Below are 7,738 nucleotides of genomic sequence, written 5' to 3' on the forward strand. Positions count from 1 at the left end.
CTTTTATAGGCTCCTGACTTGGGACAGGCACATACATGTACAAACAGAATGTGGCGGGCTTAAACATGTTAGCGGGATCCCAACCCTCCCCCTAACCTGGGACAGTGGTGTAACAGTACAATATAAGAAAGAACTATAAAAATCAGTTGAAAGAGGCTAAACTCATCAGATGGATAAATACAAGTGGACGTGGTCGGGTAGTTGTACATCCAAACAACAAAAAGACACTAAGTACAAATCTGAGAGTACTCGCAGTTACTGACAGCTAGTTCAAAGCCACTAACAACTGATAAAAAAATCTTGCATCTAAGACTAAATTATCAATCCGTAAGCTCCCTTTAGAATTTTATAAATTTTAGATTTTACATTTCTGAGTTACATTTATTCATTAAAAAAGGGGGGATTTTCCAGTTTTTGGACAACAACTCTAAAATGCTTTAAGCAGTTCACATGAAACCTTGGTGAATTATTTATAGCTATTGATGTAATCTCCCTATTGATTTTCATAAATTTCAAATATGACATTGAGAAGAACTTGAACTTTATTTGTTTATAGTCTGGCAACAGATTTATTAAGTATTGCACAACAGCACAGTGTATTGCACAACAGCAAGAAATCTTTAATTGAATATAAATTCAATTCATATAACCGATTTCAAGTTCATTGACTACATTTATTCAGAAACTATAATATGTCAAATATTTAATTACAATCCAAATTCAGACCTGTATCAAGCTTGAATATTGTGTCCATTTTTGCCCCAGCTGTTCAGGGTAGTGCCTCTACGGGTGTATCCAGCTGCGCTCAGCGAATCAGTTTATTTCTTAATTAAGAACTCCTTTTTATACGACCGCAAAAAAATTTTTGTGGTCATATATTGGTATGACGTTGGCGTCGTCGTCGTCCGAAGACACATTAGTTTTCGCACTCTAACTTTAGTTTAAGTGAATGGATCTCAATGAAATTTTAAAATAAGGTTCAATACCACAAAAGGAAAGTGGGGATTGATTTTGGGGGTTATGGTACCAACAGTTAAGGAATTAGGGGCCAAAAATAAGCATTTTTGTAACTTCCAGACATAACTTGTGTGTAAGTGTATGGATCTCTCTGACATTGTACCACAAGGTTCCATATCACAAAGGGAATGCTGGGATTGATTTTTGGGGGTAATTGCCTCCAAATTTTAGGAATTAGGGGCCAAAAAGGGGCAAAAAACAAGCATTTTTCTAGTTTCATGACAATAACTTGTGTGCAAGTCTATGGATCTCTCTGACATTGTATCACAAGGTTCCATATCACAAAGGGAATGCTGGGATTGAATTTGGGGGTAATTGCCTCCAAATTTTAGGAATTAGGGGCCAAAAAGGGGCAAAAAACAAGCATTTTTCTAGTTTCATGGCAATAACTTGTGTGTAAGTGTATGGATCTCTATGAAATTGTACTACAAGGTTCCATATCACAAAGGGAAAGCTGGAATTGAGTTTGGGGGTAATTGCCCAAAAAGTTTAGGAATAAGGGGCCAAAAATAAGCATTTTTCTAGTTTCCAGACAATAACTTGTGTTCAAGTGTATGGATCTCTCTGAAATTGTACTGCAAGGTACCATACCACAAAGGGAATGCTGGGATTGATTTTGGGGGTAATTGCCTCCAAATTTTAGGAATTAGGGGCCAAAAAGGGGCAAAAAACAAGCATTTTTCTAGTTTCATGACAATAACTTGTGTGTAAGTCTATGGATCTCTCTGACATTGTATCACATGGTTCCATATCACAAAGGGAATGCTGGGATTGATTTTGGGGGTAATTGCCTCCAAATTTTAGGAATTGGGGGCAAAAAAGGGGCAAAAAACAAGCATTTTTCTAGTTTCATGGCAATAACTTGTGTGTAAGTGTATGGATCTTTATCAAATTGTACTACAAGGTTCCATATCACAAAGGGAAAGCTGGGTTTGAGTTTGGGGGTAATTGCCCTAAACGTTTAGGAATTTGGGACCAAAAAGGGGCCAAAAAACAAGCATTTTTCTAGTTTCCAGACAATAACATGTGTTCTTGTGTATGGATCTCTCTGAAATTGTACTGCAAGGTACCATACCACAAAGGGAAGGCTGGGATTGAGTTTTGGGATGAAGAATCATAAGGGGGTTCAAAAAATTTGGGGGGGGGATTCTTTTTCCTTTTTTTTCTTTAAAATTTTCCATTTTAAATTGGTTATTTCTGATTTATATATAAAAGCAAAAAATAATGAAATGGTTTGAATAGGTAAATTAAATTTTTTTAAGTATCTTAGACCACTTTCATTCTGTGTCAGAAACCTATGCTGTGTCAAATATTTAATTACAATCCAAATTCAGTGCTGAATCAAGCTTGAATGTTGTGTTCATACTTGCCCCAACTGTTCAGGGTTCGACCTCTGCAGTCGTATCAAGCTGCGCCCCAGAGGAGCATTTTATTTCATTCATAAATTACTTTATGCTTGGAAATATAATTTTGCTTGGAGTTGAAAGAGTTGACATGTTGCAATGTACATTTACTCTACATAGTTCTATGGTACCAAATCAAAAGTTTATATAAAGAAAGAAGTCAAAGGTTTCCCATCATAGTTTAGTTACATACATTTTTTTTGTACCTGAGGTCGTTGAATATAGATCATTATATAAATAAGGAGATGTGTTATGATTGCCAATGAAAAAACTAAGGATTTTCTTATCCAAGGAATAGATTACCTTAGCCGTATTTGGCACAACTTTTTGGAATTTTGGGTCCTCAATGCTCTTCAACTTTGTACTTGTTTGGCTTTGTTACTATTTTGATCTGAACGTCACTGATGAGTCTTATGTAGACGAAACACACGTCTGGCGTATTAAATTATAATCCTGGTACCTTTGATAACTAATTTGACTATAAACATAGATAAAAAAGGTACAAACTGGACATAATGCACTAGTTTATATACAAGTGAGAACAATCGCCTTCATATAGTGCTCAGAATATGACATTCATAAAACTTATTCAATATCATTAGAGAACTCTAAATCTTAAATACTGAAAGCCACCTCTGATAAATACACTGTACTAGGCAAGATAATGATATAACTGGACTTAAAATACACACAACCTGTAAATAACTGCCTTTACAGCGCTTTCGTGCTTTGATTTTGTGGATGAAACTGGTATACATTGAGAGAACTACAACTTTGGTAGGAAAACTGACAATCCTATTCTGTTAAATTTGGAGCCGAAAGCACCTGCCAGGTACAGAGTTCTAAATCATAACCTCGGTGTTGACAGGCTAGTGATACAGTAAATAAACTACTTAGACCACTAAGACCACTCCAACACCGAGACCCTAGATTGCCTGAATAAATGGTTCTAAAAGATCAACACCAATTAAAACATACATTAGCAGTGCATTCAGGATGAGCATTTAAGAGTCATTCTCTGTAAGCATTCGAATATAATGCCTCCAATTTCAAATTACTTTGTTTTTTCTTGATTTTGTTTGTTTTGACCTTTTTGTTTATGAGATGCACAAGCTGCCTAGATTGGTTTTGGGGCAGAGCTTGTCTTACAAGTATGGCAAAAACAAAACAAAACGAAACAAAATTATATTCCATACTATATGGCATATTGCATGTGTTGAAGTCCAAATGCTTCTTTTGATTTTATATTATTTTGAAGGGATGCGGTTTCATTGACAATTTTATCATATCTTCATTTATCTACTTTATTTGCAGTAGAACAAGTTTTATTTTTTTACATACGAGATGCATGTGATTAGATCACATATAATGCAGTTATTGGCTCTTTGTTTTTCTCATGGCATACCAGATTATGAGCCTATTTGCACTACAACTAATATATCACCTAATGCAATGCTAATAGAACTGAACAAAATGTCTTGTAAGTACATTAAATGTTATAGAACAAATGTTTGTTGAGAATCTCTTATGAGTGATGTCACAGAGAACTATTATATTTTCATATTCAATTTCTTGTTTTCTTTGTTATTGTTATTTTATTTAATATTAATAATTATATACAAAGATATAATAAAGCTTTTTGAGATATTTAGTATTTTTGAATGATGAAAAATAACTTATTGATAAATTAAAAGTATTGATAGAATAGTATGAACTGTTTTCTGTTTCACCATAATTGCATTAAAATATATAATTTTGCTTAGACATAAAGTGTTATATTTTATTATTTTCTTGTAGTTAAGGTTTCTTTTGGGACTGAGTAATCTGTCTGCACTGGAGATAGCTAAATTGTAATTTCTTGAGGCAATTATGTCTATTCCATCAGATTAACAAACTTCAATAAAATTATATGAATGTGTAAGGATCGGCATTTGTTAGAGATAAAATTCCATATAATTTTACAAACCTTGTATCCAAGATTTATCTTTGGTGCAGTTTTTCAAGTGTTTATTTTTTTTGGACATGATTTCCTCCAATCCTGCACTAAGGAACTGTTGTATTACTTTAACCATTTTAGCATAATTTGACCTACTTTCGTTTGTAGTCTACTAAACTATGACAAAAGAAAAGCTAAACAGTCTCAATAAGGACATCTGGTTTTGCAAATTTGTCTTTTAGGTACTCACATGGTTACAATTAATTTTTTTTTTCATTAAGAAATGTTTACTGATTTATAACTTAACAATATCTGCAGTTGAGTTAAAAGAGCATGTTGATTAAATAATTTAATGATACCCAATGAAAACGTCACATGAATTAGGAAAATGCTATTCCCTTTTTACACACCCGTTCACGGGACGTATTATGGTATATACTGTTGTCCGTCTGTCTGTCTTGTCCGTCCGTCGTCAACATGTCGGACAATTACTCAAAAACGCTTTAACCAATTTGCATGAAACTATGGTGAATTATTTATATCTATTGACGTGAGCTGCCTTTTGATTTTTATGAATTTTAGATTTTACGTTTCTGAGTTATAGGGGTTTATTCATTAAAAAAGGGGTGATTTTCCAGTTTTCGGACATTAACTCAAAAACACTTTCACCAATTTGCAAGCAACTTTGGTGAATTGATATAGGAAGATGTGGTATGAGTGCCAATGAGACAACTCTCCATCCAAGTTACAATTTATAAAAGTAAAACATTTTAGTCAAGGTACGGCCTTCAACACGGAGCATTGGCTCACACCGAACAGCAAGCTATAAAGGGCCCCAAAAAATTACTAGTGAAAACCATTCAAACGGAAAAACCAACGGTCTAATCTATATAAAAACGAGAAACACGTATGAACTACATAAACAGACGACAACTAGATTCCTGACTTAGGACAGGTGCAAACATTTGCAGCGAGATTAAACGTTTTAATGGTACCAAACCTTCTCCCTTTTCTGAAACAATAGTATAACATCACAACATAGAAAAACACACTATAAAATATCAATTGGAAGGCTTAACTCAATCAAAAACCGAAATTAACACACAATGAACGCATAAATTTGACCTGTGACACCTGAATGCAAATACACAGTTAATAAAAAATTACAAGGGATAAATAATTAAAGTCAAAAGTAAATAAACAGGTTTAAACAAAGTTAGAGTATGTTATCACTGTGAAATTTCAAACAATTTATAGAAAATCATCACTTTTGAAGAAACCTGCGTCATATTATACACAGGTAAATGAAAATATTTTGTTGTTATGTATACTTCTTCTTCTGTGTGTATAAAATCTTCCGTTTAGGAATACCAAGAAATTTCTTTAATATCAATAAAACTAATCTAACACTTGGTATCTATGAAAGAATTTAGTAAAAGTTTTAAGTAATTTATGGTAACGAAATCCCTGACTTAATAATTTACCAGTGATGCATTGCTTACGTTCGTTAAAATCTATGACATCACTACACACACGGGCATACCGAACGAGTTGGGATATATAAACACCGTATGATGGAACCAAAGGCACATCGCCGTCTAAAAAAGGAAAATTAACAATAGGGAATGAAAAATCGTCTCTTTTGTCGTGAATTTTAGTATGGAGTTTCCCTTTAGAAATTGAAATGTCTAAATCTAGAAAAGGACAACTGCTGCTGTTTATGTTAGATTTAGTTAAAGTAAGTTCTTTTGGGTAAATTTCGGTAGTATATTTAGAGAACTCTGGATTATTTAACGAAAAAATATCATCCAGATAACGGTAGGTATTGTTGAATGTATCAACCAAATGTAACAATGATGTGTCTCTACTGAGTTTGGTCATAAACTGAGATTCATAGCAATACAGGAATAAATCTGCTATTAAAGGGGCATAGTTAGTGCCCATAGGAATACCTACTACCTGACGATACACTTTATCGCTGAAACGTACATATATGTTATCTAGGAGAAAACTTAAAGCTTCAATCATATCTTCACATTTCCAGTAAGTGTATCTAGCATACTTTCCTTTTTTCGTCACAGAAAAAGGCTTTAAACGAGTTACAGCAAATAAATTTACAATGAGATTTTTCGAAAGACCATTTTATTAAATATGAAAAAATTTTCTTTATTAGATTGTGTGGAAGTGTAGTGTAGAGAGTAGAAAAATCATAACTGTCAACAGAACCAAAAGGACCATCAAAAGCATGTATTTTATCTAATTGTTTATTTCAATTAACTTGAGCTCCCTTTCGATTTTTATGAATTTTAGATTTTACGTTTCCAAGTTATGGGGTTTTATCCATTAAAGAAAAGGGGATTTTCCAGTTTTTGGACAATAACTCAAAAATGCTCTGAGCAGTTTTCATGAAACTTTGGTGAATTGTTTATATCTATAAAAATAATCTCCATTTAGTTTTTTTTATAAATTTCTGATATGACATTGAGAAGTTATTGAACTTTATTCTTTGAAAAAATTACGGGCGTATCATGAGCTCATGGCGCAGCTCTTTATTAGATTTAAATGTTATTCAGTTATTTTATATTAACATGCACAGGGTGGTACGTAGATGAAGACAGATGTATTGAAATTTTTGCATATAGATTCCACCAATTTCCTAGATAATCAATGATAACCATCAATAATATATATGTTTATTTTTTGAAGTCGCATGAGATTTTTTCATTATTGGCGTTTGCATTTGTTCATTTGCTTTTCAATTTTGATATTCTCTTTCAGAATAACTACTGTAAATTTAGAAATTATTGCGTTCATTTATTTAATTGCGATTGTTTCAAAATTGACAAAATGCGAGATTATTTATTGCAGTTTCAGGAAAATCTTTATACATATCTGTGTATCAGATATTCGCATTATTCTCATTAATAAAAACCTTTCAATACGTTCTGAATTTACAGTATATAAAATTAAAACCAAGTTTGGCTTTGAGCGTTCCTGATGAAGGTAAATCCAGTAAAGCACCCTGAACGCATCATATTAATAACATGTTGTTTTCATTTTTGTCTCGCCTGCAACGAAAGTCGCGAAAGTGAGACATAGGGATTGCTTTTCCGGCAACAGTGACGACTGCGGCGGTGGTGGCGTCAATAATTGTTAAGTTTACTGCTTAAATTAGTTTGATAGGAAATACTTGTGATATATCATTGATATTTAATACAAAGTTGCATTACTATCTGTACATATCAGTTTAACAACTATTTCCAGGCCCTGCCCCCTAGGTCATGGTCCAGCAACTTTGAATTAACTAGCAATTTTCAATGTTAAGTTTTCTGCTTGAGTTAGTTTGATAGGATCTACTTGTGATAGATCAATGATATTTTGC

The sequence above is a fragment of the Mytilus californianus genome, unplaced genomic scaffold (genome assembly GCF_021869535.1).
Source record: "Mytilus californianus isolate M0D057914Y unplaced genomic scaffold, xbMytCali1.0.p SCAF_9, whole genome shotgun sequence".
NCBI classification, from domain to species: Eukaryota; Metazoa; Mollusca; class Bivalvia; order Mytilida; family Mytilidae; genus Mytilus; species Mytilus californianus.